This window comes from Silurus aristotelis (genome assembly GCF_946808225.1).
Source record: "Silurus aristotelis genome assembly, chromosome: 27".
NCBI classification, from domain to species: Eukaryota; Metazoa; Chordata; class Actinopteri; order Siluriformes; family Siluridae; genus Silurus; species Silurus aristotelis.
Window position 1 is genome coordinate 17,272,099 of NC_139600.1, and position 15,238 is coordinate 17,287,336.

Below are 15,238 nucleotides of genomic sequence, written 5' to 3' on the forward strand. Positions count from 1 at the left end.
CTCCCTCCCTTCCTCCCTCCCTCCCTCTCTCTCTCTCTCTCCCTCCCTCTCTCTCTCCCCCTTCCTCCCTCTCCCTCCCTCCCTCCCTCTCCCTCCCTCCCTCCCTCTCTCTCTCCCTCTCTCTCTCCCTCCCTCTCTCCCTCCCTCTCTCTCCCTCCCTCTCTCCCTCCCTCCCTCTCTCTCCCTCCCTCTCTCTCTCCCTCCTGGGTATGATTGTTTGTGTCTGTATCTGGCTGTAAGTGAGGTTTTTCCTGGTCTATGAAACACTTCTGAGGCACTTTAACATTGGGAATGTGACAGTTCCATCATGGCTGGTTGATGAAATGAAATATGAGAGAGAGAGAGAGAGAGAGAGAGAGAGAGAGAGAGAGAGAGAGAGAGTCAGTGCTGTTGTTCCCTTGCTGTGCAGACTGTAATGTAACGTCACGATTCACTCAAAGAGAAAAAGAACGAGAGGAATTCAATCAGTTCTGCCTAAAGACATCTTCTCCCAATCTGTAAGATTAAAAGATCCAATTCTCCTGAAGTCAGTGGAGCGTGCGCACACACACACACACACACACACACACACACACACACACCTCCACACACACCTCCACCACTGTCTCACACAATCACTGACCTGAAATCCAAACGCTCTTAAGGATTATTATAAAAATCTGCATGAGTTTTTTTTTTTTTATCACATCTGTACATCTTCATTTCTTCAGACACACACACACACACACACACACACACACACACACACACACACACACACACACACACACACACTCTCTCCTTCAGTGTTTTTCTTTATTTAGATCATTTTTTACATTGTACATCAATAAGCCCAAGAGCTACCTCTGCTGCAGAGGATACGTTTATTAGAGTCAGAAATCACAGATTTACATAAATGATTCTGGAGAAATTTTTCATGATTCACTGTTCAGAGGAGACTGTGTGAGTCAGACCTTCATGGTTGGAGAAACCATTACTTCAGAAGAACCAAAACCAGAAAAGACTTGTTTGGGCTAAGAAACGCAAGGAATGGACAGTAGATCAGTGGAAAAACATCCTTTAGTCTGATGAGTTTGAATTTGAGATGTTTGGTTCTAAGTGCCGTGACTTTGTTAGACGTACAGAGGGTGAAGGACGGTTCCTGAATGTGTGGCCAACAAGCACTCAACACCTCTGGGAACTCCTGAAGATATTCAGAAAACTGATTCAAGGTGACAATTCCTGGTGTGTGTGTGTGTGTGTGTGTGTGTGTGTGTGTGTGTGTGTGTGTGTGTGTGTGTGTGTGTGTGTGTATAACAGAGTCTGGGTTTCAGAAGAATCAGTTCAGCATTCAGGAAACACTTGAGAGCTTTTAGTTCTTGTGAAGGTTGTTTGAATTGATTTATACAACAGGAAACACACACACACACACACACACACACACACACACACACATTCTATTTTCATTGTCATTTTCATTCTATGTTTCATTGCAGTTTAGCGTTACGTGCACATGAGAATCTATCAAGTGTTTTTCAGTCCAGAGGAAAAGCTGAAGAACGTTTTCCTTAGAAAGACTGACCATTCCTCCTTTCTTCTTCTCTCTTGTTCGCTGCTGTTCTACTTCACTCTTCTTTTCTTTCTTTCTGTCCCTCAACAGAAGCACTGTTGCTGATATAATTACAGCTAATGACATTATCATCACTGCTAATTAAGCTAACAATGCTAATTTACAGCTTTTACAGCTGAGTGCTAATGAAGCTAACAGGTGTGTAAGTAATATTTCCTCACATGCTGGTGATGTGACTGAGGCTGGAGAACTGCTGGAGATCTGCATTACTTTGAGGGAAAGTTTCATCTGCTGTCCTTCAGACACCAGCTCTATACCTCACTGCTGCTTCTTCTTGTTTTTCTTGTTCTACATCTCCATCACTCCTAAATCCTGATTTCTTCATTTCTTATCAAAAATCACCAGAAATTATGAAAGAACCTCAAATGGAATCTAATCTAATCTGGAAATCAATATAAAATATATCTATTCATCCATCAATTTATACAACCTAATCTTTAATAGATTCATCCATCCATCTTTTTTAATGTTGTCATATTTGACATTTTCTCTCTCTTTCTCTGTCTGTCTTTCTCTCACTCTCTTTTACTCTCTCTCCCCTTGTGGTAACATCTGTTGTTTGTCAGCCCTATTTCTCTCCAGCAGAGCGAGGGATGAAGTCCCGTCCCATCGGTCCTCCTGTCACCTTCTGTGTTGTTCGGAAGGTGGTCCCCACGGCAACTGCAGCCTGGTCAGCGCCATGGCAACCCACAGCAACAGCAGCACTGTACAACAGAGGAAGGTAGAGGAGAGATGGGATGTCCCATACGGAGGGAGGGAAGAATATGGTGTGGACTCTGTTCAGTTCTGGAGAGCAGCACACTTTAATAAACAAGTAAATTCTCATTTATATACTTACCATCTTTACATCCTCACGTGACTCCCCCCCCATCCTCACGTGACTCCTCCCTCATCCTCACGTGACTCCTCCCTCATCATTTTACTTCATTTTATTATTAATAATCATATTTTTATAAATACATTTTATTATTTTAAAATAAAAACAATTTCCTATAAGTGTTTTGGTCTCTGCGAGACACCGGGAAAATCAGCCAAACTAATCAATTATGTGGCAAATGCAATTCCGCAATAAACGGGGACTGCTTTACTGTATTCCTTCCTCATGCTCACATTCCTCAAACTATCCTCTGTTTCTTTAATGTTTAATAGCTTCTACATATCACTGAATTATTTTCTGTCGAATTTAGATCTGCAGAGTGAGGAAGCATCTCCAGGACATTGCAGGATGGATTTGACCTAAAAGTGTGTTTAGGATCATTGTTTGTTGTTGAATCAATTCATCACCAAGTACATCATAGAAGGCCCAGTGCAGCAAACAAGGAGGTGTGGCGTCCTTACAAGACAAGACTGGAGCTCAATTGGAGTGGCGGATCCTCACTGTCTTCAAGGCCTGCACGGTTTATAAAAGGCAGCCGGGAGAACAGTGAGTTGGAGAACCTTGGGCTCCCAATTAATGACTGCTTCCCCCCCCCTCTTTCTCTCACTACAGGCTGCAGATGGCAGATGCGGAAGAGGAACAACACACCGTAAGTGAGGGATGACTCATCAGCCATGTGGCAGGAAGACACTGACCCCTGTGAGCCGATGGCGATAGTGGCAGAGTCAGCCCACCTGTCGGGACCTGAGGCATCGGAGTGCAGCGAGAACGCTCCGCTCCTTCTCCCGCTCCAGCCACTCCTCACCCCCTTTCCCGGGCACCAGAACACTATTCCCCTTCCTTTTAACTTCACTTCTGGTCCCCAATAAAGTCACTTTAATTCTGATTTTACTCTCCCATGTCTGTGTTCAGCCCAAGGCAGCGGCGAGTCGCCACAGCGCTCATTTGTATGTGTGTGTGTGCACTTGTGTGTGCACTTGTGTTGTGTGTGTGTGCGCTTGTGCGTGTGTTATCCAGACTCATTTTTGATTTATTTGAAATATGGTACAACATTCTTTCACTTGACAAACACTCGGGAGATGTTAGTCTAATCTCAGATGTGTGTACCTGTGTCTGTGTCTGTGTGTGTGTGTGTGTGTGTGTGTGTGTGTGTGTGTGTGCACCTTAAGACATTAATCCATAATTCATGTGGTGATAGTGGTGGGAGTGTATTATTAAGAGCAGTGGATGTCTTAATAACAATCTCAAAGGCTCTGCATCTGTGTGTGTGTGTGTGTGTGTGTGTGTGTGAGGTTAAGAGCACATTATACAGTGTGTAGAGTGAGAGGTGAAGGTAGGGACACATCTATACCAGGTAAGAGAGAGACAAATATAGACAGACAAACAGATAAAGAGAGAGACAGACAGACTGACTGACAACCTTATCTGTCTGTCTGTTTCGCTTTTAAGTCCCTGTGACTGACCTTGTCTTCCAGTCCCACCTTTGCACTGCATCACTCATATCTTTTCCTCACATCTGCTCCTGTACTGAACATGTTCAGGATACAGGTGATGGTTCAGTAAAGGTTCTCCTCATCCTGAAGAACACCACTCTCTAAACCTCACACATCAATAACTACTTCAGACGCCATCCTTCCTTTGTGTCTACACTCAGCTGTGTCCATGTTCCACCCAGAACCTTATCCTCCTCTTCATCCTCATGAGCTTTATATTTACGGTATTTAACAGACGCTCGTGTCCAGAGCGACGTACAAAAGTGCTTTGAGTCTCTATTAATAAATAAACCAACACTGGTTCAATAGATTACAAACTTATATATATGTATGTCACTCTTCAACTCATACAAACACAAAGCAAAACCTGGAAAACTGCTCAGAAGTGCTGTTTCTGGGAGAGCTTACAGAAAGACGAAGGTCTTCACCTGTCGTTCAAAGATAGCCTGGGACTCCGCTGATCGGATATCTAGGGGAAGACTTGTCCACCAGGCATGAAGAGATCTGAGTGAAAGCTGTGGTATCTGATGGGGGAAAGGAGAAGATGAGCTGAGTGCCATCAGCATAGCAGTGGGGATATGACTTCATGAGCCTTGTAAGGACACCAGTGGAGAGTCTGCGTGGAACAGATGTGGATCATTTCCATGCTACCTGGTATGAGCAACCTTCTGGGTAGGAAGCAATTCATTCCCATGCTGGTTTGCAGATACCAAGGCTCCTGAGGGTAGACCAGCGTGTTATGGTTGACTGTGTCGAATGCTGCTTTATCATCACTGCATGCAGGAGCTCTGTTTAATTTCAGGAAGATCACTCGTGTGATCCACAATGTTCTCCACTGTTCTTCTTCTGCTCTCCCTTTCTACTGCTTCAGAATAATCCTTCCATCCTTTATCACTGCTTCACTCATCCCTCCATGCTCTACCATTCATCTCTCCATCTTCTACCACTGCTCCACTCATCCCTCTACCACTGTTTCTCATCTTTCTATCCTTTATCACTGCTCCACTCATCCCTCCGTCCTCTAACACTGCTCCACTCATCTCTCCTTCCTTTATCTGTCAGCCTGCTTGAGCGCTTCCGGCACGACCAAGGATCCGCCCCCCTGCATCCTGCTAAACGGAAATGGCACCCACCTTGCAAACACATAAAGACGCCAGAAATCTCCAATCAGTGCCAGATTGTCTTCAAGGTTTGCCCTGATTTCACTTCAGCATTTTTCTGAGTAATAGTTAACCCTCAGTTACTGGACCTGTTTCCTCCTGATTATTCTCACCTCTGGCCTCCCAAATGCACTCCGGTTCTCTGCTCTGCTCACGCTCAACGCACTCCGACATCCGGTTCGGCATCCTTGCTCTCCGTGCGCTTTGGCTCCCGACTCGGCTCACTGAATCGGTTCACTTGGGTTTAAAAGCAGTGAATGGAGACCATTCCCATCAGAACTACGAACACATACTACAGTAACCACATTAAGGTACGTCATTTCTCTGCTATGGGGAGCATCCTGCTCATTCAGTGTGTGAAGTGTGACATGTTAAGTCAGTCTTGGTCCGTTAGCGATAAATGTATCTGTGAGAAGTGTAGGTTAGTTTGCTCTTTGACGGAGAAGATCTTAGCATTTGAGGAGCGCATCCAGAGTCTACAGAGTAGTAGTGAGTGTGAGAGCAGTCCAGGTTTTGTAGGGGAAAGTCTGGATGCCCGAGGTGGAGTTAGCATTCCCCCGACTCCAGCATTAGAGCCCTCACAGCGGGGAGAGTGGGTTATGGCTCGGCGGCATAGTCGCAAAGCCAAAGCTAACGCTAAGGCTCGCCCATGGGAGCACCATTCCACTCCACGTCACGTGTCCAACAGGTTTGCTTTCCTCAGTAAAGCACCTGCTGAAAAACCTGAAAGAGCTCTGGTTATAGTAGACTCTATTGTGAGGCACGTGAAATTAGCTAGACCTTTAGGGGCTGCACAGGTCATGTGTATAGCGGGAGCCAGGGCGCAGGACATAGCAGGTCAGCTTAGGAAAGCACAGGTTCTCTAAGACAACAAGTGACTGTCCAGAGCCAAGGCCAGGGAGCAGACAGAAAGGCTAAACTGACCGTCTGCTAGCTGGACAGAGTTACTCAGGATTCACCATATTGAGAATGTGTCTGTCCCCCGAGCAAAACCGAAATGTAGGAGTTCTCAGAAAGTCTGTTTACGTAACCTGATTAACAGTAAATTAAATAGGACTGAACACACAGCCAGCACCTCTGATCTAAAATTATGATTGTTGAATATTTGATCTCTCATGTCAAAAGCGCTGACTATAAACGAAATTATTACCGACCTGGAGTTTAAAATAATGTGTTTGACAGAAACGTGGATTAAACCGAATGAATATGTAGCATTAAATAAAGCGAGTCCTCCTGGGTATAGTTACATACACCAACCCCGTCTAAATAGCAGAGTTTTACTCCTATTCAAGAAAATGACTCCACACTCTCTGAGGTAAAGGTTGGTGTTCCACAAGGATCTGTCTTAGGCCCACTGCTTTTCTCTTTATATCTGCTGCCTCTGGGTGAAATTATACATAAACATGGGATTCGCTTTCATTGCTATGCTGATGATACACAGCTGTATATTTCAGCAAAGCCAGATGAGAGAGATCAGCTTAACAATGTTGAGGAGTGTGTAAAGGACATTAGACAGTGGATGCTTGATAACTTCCTTCTGCTCAACTCAGATAAGACGGAAGTACTTTTACTAGGACCACATGCAGCTAGAAGTAAACTTTCTGATTCTGTAGCATCTCTGGATGGTGTTTCTGTTTCAGCGTGTACAGCAGTCAAACACCTCGGTGTGATTATTGACCCGAGTCTTTCCTTTGAGGTTCACGTGAATAATATCACCAGATCGCCTTCTTTCACCTTAGAAATATTGCTTAAATTAGAAATATGATTTCGTTACAGGATGTAGAAAAACAAATTGATGTATTTGTAACATCTAGATTAGACTACTGTAATGCTTTACTGTCTGTCTAATAGGCACAACACATTGTCAGATAATAAAGAATGTAGGAGAATATTTGCAATAAATTGTGAGATCCAATGTCCAAAACACACAGGAAGTAAGATGTTTCTATAAAAGCATGAGCATAAGATGCAGGCAGGATGAGAGAAAGACAGGAAATTCTATATAAAGAAGTATTATGCCATAAGTAAAACATAGATTTAAAGAAAAACTAAAAGACGAGAGCTGTGAAAAATCTGAAAAGCATTTGGAGAAAAATGCTGGTGTGTTAAAACTCTAAAGCCCTGGTTTATAATGCTAAAAATAAACTAAGACGTTTCTATACAAATTGAACACAAAATTAAACAAAGGATGATTTGCAGACAGGGGAAAAAAAACAGACGAGATTTTAAGAAAAGGTGTGAATATTGCGGTGGATAATCTGTTGCATTATGTGCAAAAGTGCATGATCAGGGGATTTCTTTAAGAAAAGGTCACCATCAAGAGATCTTTTTTGTACATGTTAAATAGAATAGTATGGAGGTGAACAAGGTCTCTTGAAAATGGGTGGAATTTTACTAAGAATAGGTATAAACTTACCAGAAAACACGTAAGCAAAAGGTCAGATATGCAAAGCCTCTTTAAATGATTGGTGTATGTAAATTGTGAGGGAGGAGATATTAGACACAATATGTAAATTGAACTAGGTGTGAGATATAAAAAGTAAGGATTGTTTATATTAAATTTGCACTTGCATGTGAACGCTGACAGGTGTCATTGCTGTCAGGATGGTTCTCTCCCAAAAGCTCCATGGGACGGGCCTGAAGTGACTGCAATAATTCTGCTATTTGCTCCTTCTCTTTCGTGACTGGAAGATGTCTTCATTTGGTTTGTTCATGTATTATTTGAAGTTTTGAAACTTATTGGTAATTGGTTGGTGAATAGCTAAAACTAATTTGAGTATGTAGCCACTTAATTATGTCTACTTGGACATGGGATCTGAGTTACGACAGGGCACATGGCCGCATCCTCCCCAATAAAAGGCACGGCATAGGCAGGCCCCGAAAGGCACGGAATTGGCTGCCTTTATCGACTCGGTGGCCGAGTCGATAAAGGGCTAATCAGAGCCCTGGACAGCAGCCTTTTAGACCGCGCCACTCACCGCACCAAGCCTCTACTCATGTCAGTGGGGAACCGACATCAGGAGTGGCTTTCCTTCCTGGTCATCTCCTTGCCCCAAGCCCCATCATGCTCGGGTTCCCTTGACTGCGGAAACACAACAGACAATTGAAATGGATAACGGGGTGTATACTGGATTGGGGTGTGCATTGCTTTGGCCACTGCCTTGCCTTCCCCCCAGCCAAACCACTGCCGATTGTCACTCCCAAGCTCTCAGATTTAGCATTGGTTCCTAAAAACTTGGAACTCATGTTCAGTAAGGCCTTGGCTACCTCTCTGCCTTTCCACTGACACTTCGACTGTACCATTGAGCTGCTTTCCAGAACCAGTCCCCCACGGAGCTGCCTGTATCAGTTATCAGCCCCAGAGAGAGCAGCCATGAACCAGTATATTCAGGAGTCCCTGGCAGAAGGTATCATCCGCCTATCCTCCTCCCCAGCTGGGGCAGGGTTCTTCTTTGTAGAGAAGAAGGATAAATCCCTACGCCCTTGTATCGACTACTGGGGTTTCAATGCCATCACTGTCTGGAACCGTTATCCCTTGCCGCTTATGGCCTCGGCGTTCAAGCTCTTGCATGGTGCCACGGTCTTTACTAAGCTGGATCTATGCATCGCAAACCACCTGGTGCGTATCAGGGAGGGGGATGAATGAAAGACCACCTTCAATACCCCAGCCGGTCATTACGAGTACCTGGTCATGCTATTCGGCCTAACTAATGCCCCGGCCATCTTTCAAGCACTGGTTAATGAGGTCCTCCAAAACATTCTTAACAGCTTTGTGTTTGTCAATCCAGACAATATCCTAAACTATTCCCATTCCATGGACGAACACATCCAGCAGGTGTGTCAGGTTTTGGAGAGACTCCTCAAAACGAGCTCTACGTGAAACCTGAGAAATGTGAATTCCACACCTTACAAACCTTGTTCCTGGGATACCAGCTTTCAGCCGGTAACATTTTAGATGGGCCCTGCCAGGATCCAGGCCATCCAGGATTGGCCAGCCCCCACCTCCCGCAAAGTTTCCTGGGCTGTGGCAATTTTTATTTGTGCTTCAACAAGGGCTATAATTCGGTGGTGGCGCCCCTCCACCACCTGATGTCCACCCTTCGTATTCCTTTGGGGTCCTGAGGCTGAGGAGGCATTTCTCAAGCTTAAGCAACGATTCACAGAGGGAACGGCAAGCCTGACGCACTATCAAGAGTACATGCACCGGAGGAGGAGGAGCCGTGCCCCGAGACCATCCTTCCCAAAAGTGTCGGTTTGCACCCTCAGTCTCGCCTTGGAGGAGAGGGTCAAGAATGCCTGGGACAGGGGCCCTGTCCCCGAGGGTTGCCCCACTGGTCTCCTGTTCGTCCCAGAGGGTCTCCCAGCAAAGTTCTCCAATGGTGTAACAATTCCCTGTTCTTTTGTCACCCCGGTCAGCCTTGCACGTTGTCTCAGGTCAAGACACACTTCTGGTGGCCCTCCATGGTAAGGGACACCCAGGACTTTGTTGCAGCCTGCCCCGACTGCACCTGACAAAAACCCTTGTGGCCGGCCCCAAGGTCTCCTTCGGCCCCTTCCTATCCCAAAATGTCCGTAGTCACACCTCACAATGGACTTCATTACCATGGCTGCCCCCTTCCAATGGCAACACGGTCATCATGACGGTCATTGATCGATTTTCTAGGATGGGCCAATCTATCACTCCACCCAAGTGCCGTCTGCCAAGGAAACTATCAAGCTGGCAAGCTCCAGCACATATTTCGCCTTCATGAATTTTCCAGAGATATCGTCTTGGACCACGGACCCCAGTTCTTGGCTCAGTTTTGGAGAGAGTTCTGCCACCTTCTGGGCATATTGACCAGCCCCTCATCTGTATTTTACCCCCAAACAAACGGACAAACCGAGAGGCTCAACCAGGATCTGGAAACTGGTCTCTGCCTGCTTTGCAGTCAAGAACCCGCCTCCTGGTCATATAAACTAATATGGATTGAGTACTTCCCACTGCTGCCACAGGGCTTTTACCCTTTACACCCTTTACTTTCTGCCACCCTTTTCTTCCGATGCTGCAGTCACAGCTGGAGAACCGCCCAAGCTGCCCTGCTCAAAAACGGCATAAGACTTTGCCAGGGGGCCAACCGCTTGCTTCATCGGCCCGTTTCCCATTTCCAAAGTCGTCAATCCCGTGGCCCTCTGACTCAGGCTCCCTAGTGCACTCCGGAGCCACCCTACTTTTCACGTCTCCAGGGTTCAACCCGTCCGGGCCTGCTCCCTAGTGCTTGCGGCTCTGCTCACATTTAACATGCTCCGGTTCCCGGCTCGGCTCGCGTTCAATGCGCTCTGGTTCCCGTCTCGGCTCTGCTCGTGCTCAACGCGCTCCGACTTTTGGCTTGGCATCCTCGTGCTCGGTGCACTTTGGCTCACGACTCGGCTCACTAAATCGGCTTACTGAATCGGCTTTCCTCATGCTCTGCACGTTTGCGTTTCTGGCGTGGCTCTTCCTGCTCCTGGCACTGGTGCGGCATCCTCCTTTGATCGTAAACCCGAATAGCTGACAGAATCACTACTCATTCATCCCTTTATTTATATCCTGCTAACAGATATGGACTGATGATCTGCTGAGTCCCTCAACACTGTGAAGATACATAAGGAAGATATTTAACTCTGGATAAGATCATCTGCTCACTACCATCCATGTGAATGCAAATTTCTCTTTCTTTTTCTTACTATCTCCCTTTCTTAATCTCGCTCTCTCTTTCTTTCTTTCTTTCTTTCTTTCTTTCTTTCTTTCTTTCTCTCTCTCTCTCTCTCTCTCCTTCACATTGTGTTTCAAATATTATGTCTGAATGAGGCCATGGTTTAAAAGTGCTCCATTTTTCCATTAAAGTCCAGATTCACTCTGACCCTGTGTGTGTGTGTGGGCTCGAGGGTATGTGTGTGTGTGCGCAAATGTCAGATATAATAATGAGGTTTTATTTATTTTTAAATGTGTTTGTATTTGTTTGTTTGTTCTAAAATTTGTTTGGGACAGCAGCAGTGCATTGTGGGTGATGGAGCACTCTGAGCCTGATGCTGGTGGACTCTGAGCCTGGGGTAAGACTCTAAAAGTGATACTACACTGGGTCTGATGGAGGATTCTGAGCCTTATGGATGCTGGGTCTGATGGAGAAGTCTGAGACTGTTGAAGGACTGATGGAGGAAAGAAGTGAGTGATTTTGACAAAGTAATTATAAAAGGTGAGGGTAATAAAAGTAACTTTCTTTGTGTCTGATAAGAAGCTGTTTATCCGTGTGAGTGTGTGTGAGTGTGTGTGAGTGTGTGTGTGTGTGTGAGAGAGAGAGAGAGAGAGAGAGAGAGAGAGAGAGAGAGAGAGAGAGAGAGAGAGAGGCCTGAATACTAACACAGGCTTCATCTCAAACCCACTGCTGATAATCATCATACCCTGAGAGTGGGCAGGGTTTCACTGGGGAGATTTAAAAATAAATATAACCAAACAACAAACAAAATATGCATTAATATAAATAAAGATATTCTTCAAATTACCATTTCATTTCTGAATCAAACATCAAAATATCTGAATCAAATTAAGTAAGTTTTAACTCATTTAAATCACGTATATCAATTTCATGCATTAACAATACACAATATTATTGGGAGCAATTAATGAATTTAAACAAACTTAAAAGTTCAACAAAATTCTAACAAATTTTACCTCAAACTTTTCACTCATAAACTCACATAATTACACATTACTGAAGCTTCACAATTGCAAAGTTGATATTTTACTTTTAAAGTTATTATTTTACTATTACATACCAGTGGTGTCTTCAGGCTTAAATTTGAGCTGAATGGGTGAGAAGCCTTATTTGTTCTTGGAGAAGTTTTCTCCAAACATTTCCACCTCCATGTGCTCTCAGAGGTGCACCATTATATTGTTCCGACTGGAAACACATTTAACAGGTTCCAGCTCAGCCACCACACTACACTGCCCTCTTTAGGAACTATTTAACATGACGCAACAATAGGTGACACATCAGGGGGCGGGGCTAATCAGGAACGAGCCCCTCCTCATTCAATTATTTCCTTGTTCTAATGTCTCTCTTCTGGAATGATTTACTGTAGTGCTGCTCTGAGCTGTAATTAATTTGTGTGTGTGTGTGTGTGTGTGTGTGTGAAATAGTTTATTACTGGTTTTATTGTGAACAGATGGAAGAAGGTCATAAATCCATACATAAACATAAATAAATAAAATAACTGACACACTGATGCTGTCTCACACACACACACACACACACACACACACACACACACACACACACACACACACACACACACACACACACACACAGCAGGCTTATTTTATAACTGTTATCATGATTCGTTTGTTTAACAATGCAGATGAATATATTATCAATTAAAATCATAAAATGAAATACTGCGATAAAATAAATAACAAACATCCAGATATTAGCAGATGGCTGCACACACATGCACACGCTCACACACAATTATATACTCACATGCACACAAGGATATTTACACTTATATACACCCCCCCCCCCACACACACACACAAACAAACACATACTCACCAACCTACACACACTTAAACACATGCATAAGTGATTGATGTGTGTGTGTGAGGATGTAAATGTGTGTGGGAATTTTAGTGTAGTTGTGGGTGTATGGGTGTCAGTGTGTTTTGGTGGGTGTATCGGTGTGTGTGTGTAGGTGTGTGTGGGTATCGGTGGGTGTATGGACGTGTGTGTGAGTGTATGGGTGTGTGTGGGTATCGGTGGGTGTATGAATGTGTGTGTATGTGTGTGTGATGTTTGGTGTATGGGCGTGTGTATTTGTGTGTTGGTGGGTGCATGGGGGTGTGTGGTTGTTGGTGGGTCTATGGGTGTGTGTGTGTGTGTGTGTGTGTGTTGGTGGTTGTATGGAGTGTGTGGGTGTTGGTGGGTGCATGGGTGTGTGTGTGTGTGTGTGTGTGTGTGTGTGTGTGTGTCGGTGGTTGTATGGAGTGTGTGGGTGTTGGTGGGTGCATGGGTGTATTTGTATAGTTGTGGGGGTGTGGGTGTGGGTGGGTCTTGGTGCATGGGTGTGTATGAGTGTATGTGTATACGTAGTTGTGGGTGTCGGTGTGTGTGGGTGTATGGGTGTGTCATGGTATCAGTGGGTGTGTGGGCGTCAATGGGTGTGTGTGTGGGTCTATCTGTGTGTTGGTGTCGAGGTGTATGAGTGTCGGGGTGTATGAGTGTGTGTGGGGGTTGGGGTGTATAGGTGTGTGTGTGGGTGTCCATTTTTTTTGTTTGTTTCTACCCCAGTCACTACTCCTGAGGGTGGGTGTGTAATAGATGGTTCCAGAAATGTTGTGGATTTGATCATTATCAGCCAATCAGATCTCATATCTCATATTAGAGCTCCTCCCTCTATGTAGATTAGGGGTCTAATACAAGTGTGTGTTTAATGATTACTGATATATATATACAGTATATATATAAATCACCTTTAACATCACCATGACTGTGTGTGTGTGTGTGTGTGTGTGTGTGTGTGTGTGTGTGTGTGTGTGTGTGTGTGTGTGTAAGTGTTTCCATGCCCTGCATGTTAAGCAGATTAAACTCTTTTCATATCTCTCTGTAGAAAACACATGACTCATTTCTCTCTCTCTCGCCTTACATTTTAATTTCTGCCATTTGTCCTGTAACACCTCCCTTCCTTCTCCTCTCCTCTCTGTCTCCTTCTTGTCTGTGTTTTATTAGTATGATGGAATATTTCTGTATTGGCAAATTAACAAACAAAACAAGAAACTGAAACTAATCAGGAGGGTGGTAGATGAGGTGAGGGTGGTAGATAAGGTGAGTGGGGAAAGATGAAGTGAGGGTGGTAGATGAGGTGAGGGTGGTAGATGAGGTAAGGGGGGTAGATGAGGTGAGGGTGGTAGATAAGGTGAGGGGGGGATAGATGAGGTGAGGGTGGTAGATGAGGTGAGGGTGGTAGATGAGGTGAGGGGGGATAGAGGAGGTGAGGGGGGTAGATGAGGTAAGGGGGGGTAGATGAGGTTAGGGTGGTAGATGAGGTGAGCGGGGGTAGATGATGTGAGGGTGGTAGATGAGGTGAGGGGGGATAGAGGAGGTGAGGGGGGTATGGATAGGTATGGATAGGTGCAGTTTGGTTTGATGGGTTGGGGTTATGGTGGTAGGTGAGGTTATGGTGGATGGGTGGGGTTATGTGGTAGGTGGGATTTTGGTAGATGGATGTGGTCATGGTTGGGGGGTGGTTATGGTGGCAGGTGGGGTTGGGGTGGCGTGTGGGATTGTGGTGGCATGGGTGGGTGGGGTTGTGGTGATGTGTGTGGTTAGAGTGGTGGGTGGGGTTGTGGTGGTGTGTGTGTTTAGGGTGGTGGGTGGGGTTGTGGCGGTGTGTGTGTTTAGGGTGGTGGGTGCGGTTGTGGTGGTGTGTGTGGTTAGGGTGGTGGGTGGGGCTGTGGTGGTAGGTGAGCTTAGTGTGGTGTGTGGGGTTGTGGTGGTGAGTTTGGTTAGGATGTGGGTGGGGGTGTGGTAAGGGTGTTGTGTGTGGTTAGGTTGTGTGTGTGGTTAGGCTGGTGGGTGGGGTTGTGGTGGTGTGTGTGGTTAGGCTGGTGTGTGTGGTTGTGGTGGTGTGTGTGGTTAGGCTGGTGGGTGGGGTTGTGGTGGTGGGTGGGGTTGTAGTGGTGTGTGGTTAGGCTGGTGGGTGGGGTTGTGGTGGTGGGTGGATAGGCTGGTGGGTGGGGTTGTGGTGGTGTGTGTGGTTAGGCTGGTGGGTGGAGTTGTGGTGGTGTGTGTGGTTAGGCTGGTGGGTGGGGTTGTGGTGGTGTGTGTGGTTAGGCTGGTGGGTGGGGTTGTGGTGGTGTGTGTGGTTAGGCTGGTGGGTGGGGTTGTAGTGGTGTGTGGTTAGGCTGGTGGGTGGGGTTGTGGTGGTGGGTGGGGTTGTAGTGGTGTGTGGTTAGGCTGGTGGGTGGGGTTGTGGTGGTGGGTGGGGTTGTAGTGGTGTGTGGTTAGGCTGGTGGGTGGGGTTGTGGTGGTGGGTGGGGTTGAGGTGGTAGGTGGGAGTGATTTCCTTTCTCTTTTTTTCTCTTTTT

At 45.7% G+C, this 15,238-nt stretch overlaps 1 long non-coding RNA gene across 1 annotated transcript; it reads left to right on the top strand.

Moving 5' to 3' along the window:
* The first annotated feature begins 729 nt into the window (after positions 1-729).
* Positions 730-3,372, top strand: LOC310721438. Its single transcript, XR_014532044.1, has 2 exons — positions 730-2,330; positions 2,797-3,372. It is a non-coding gene; the product is annotated as an uncharacterized lncRNA (long non-coding RNA).
* Positions 3,373-15,238: the final 11,866 nt, after the last annotated feature.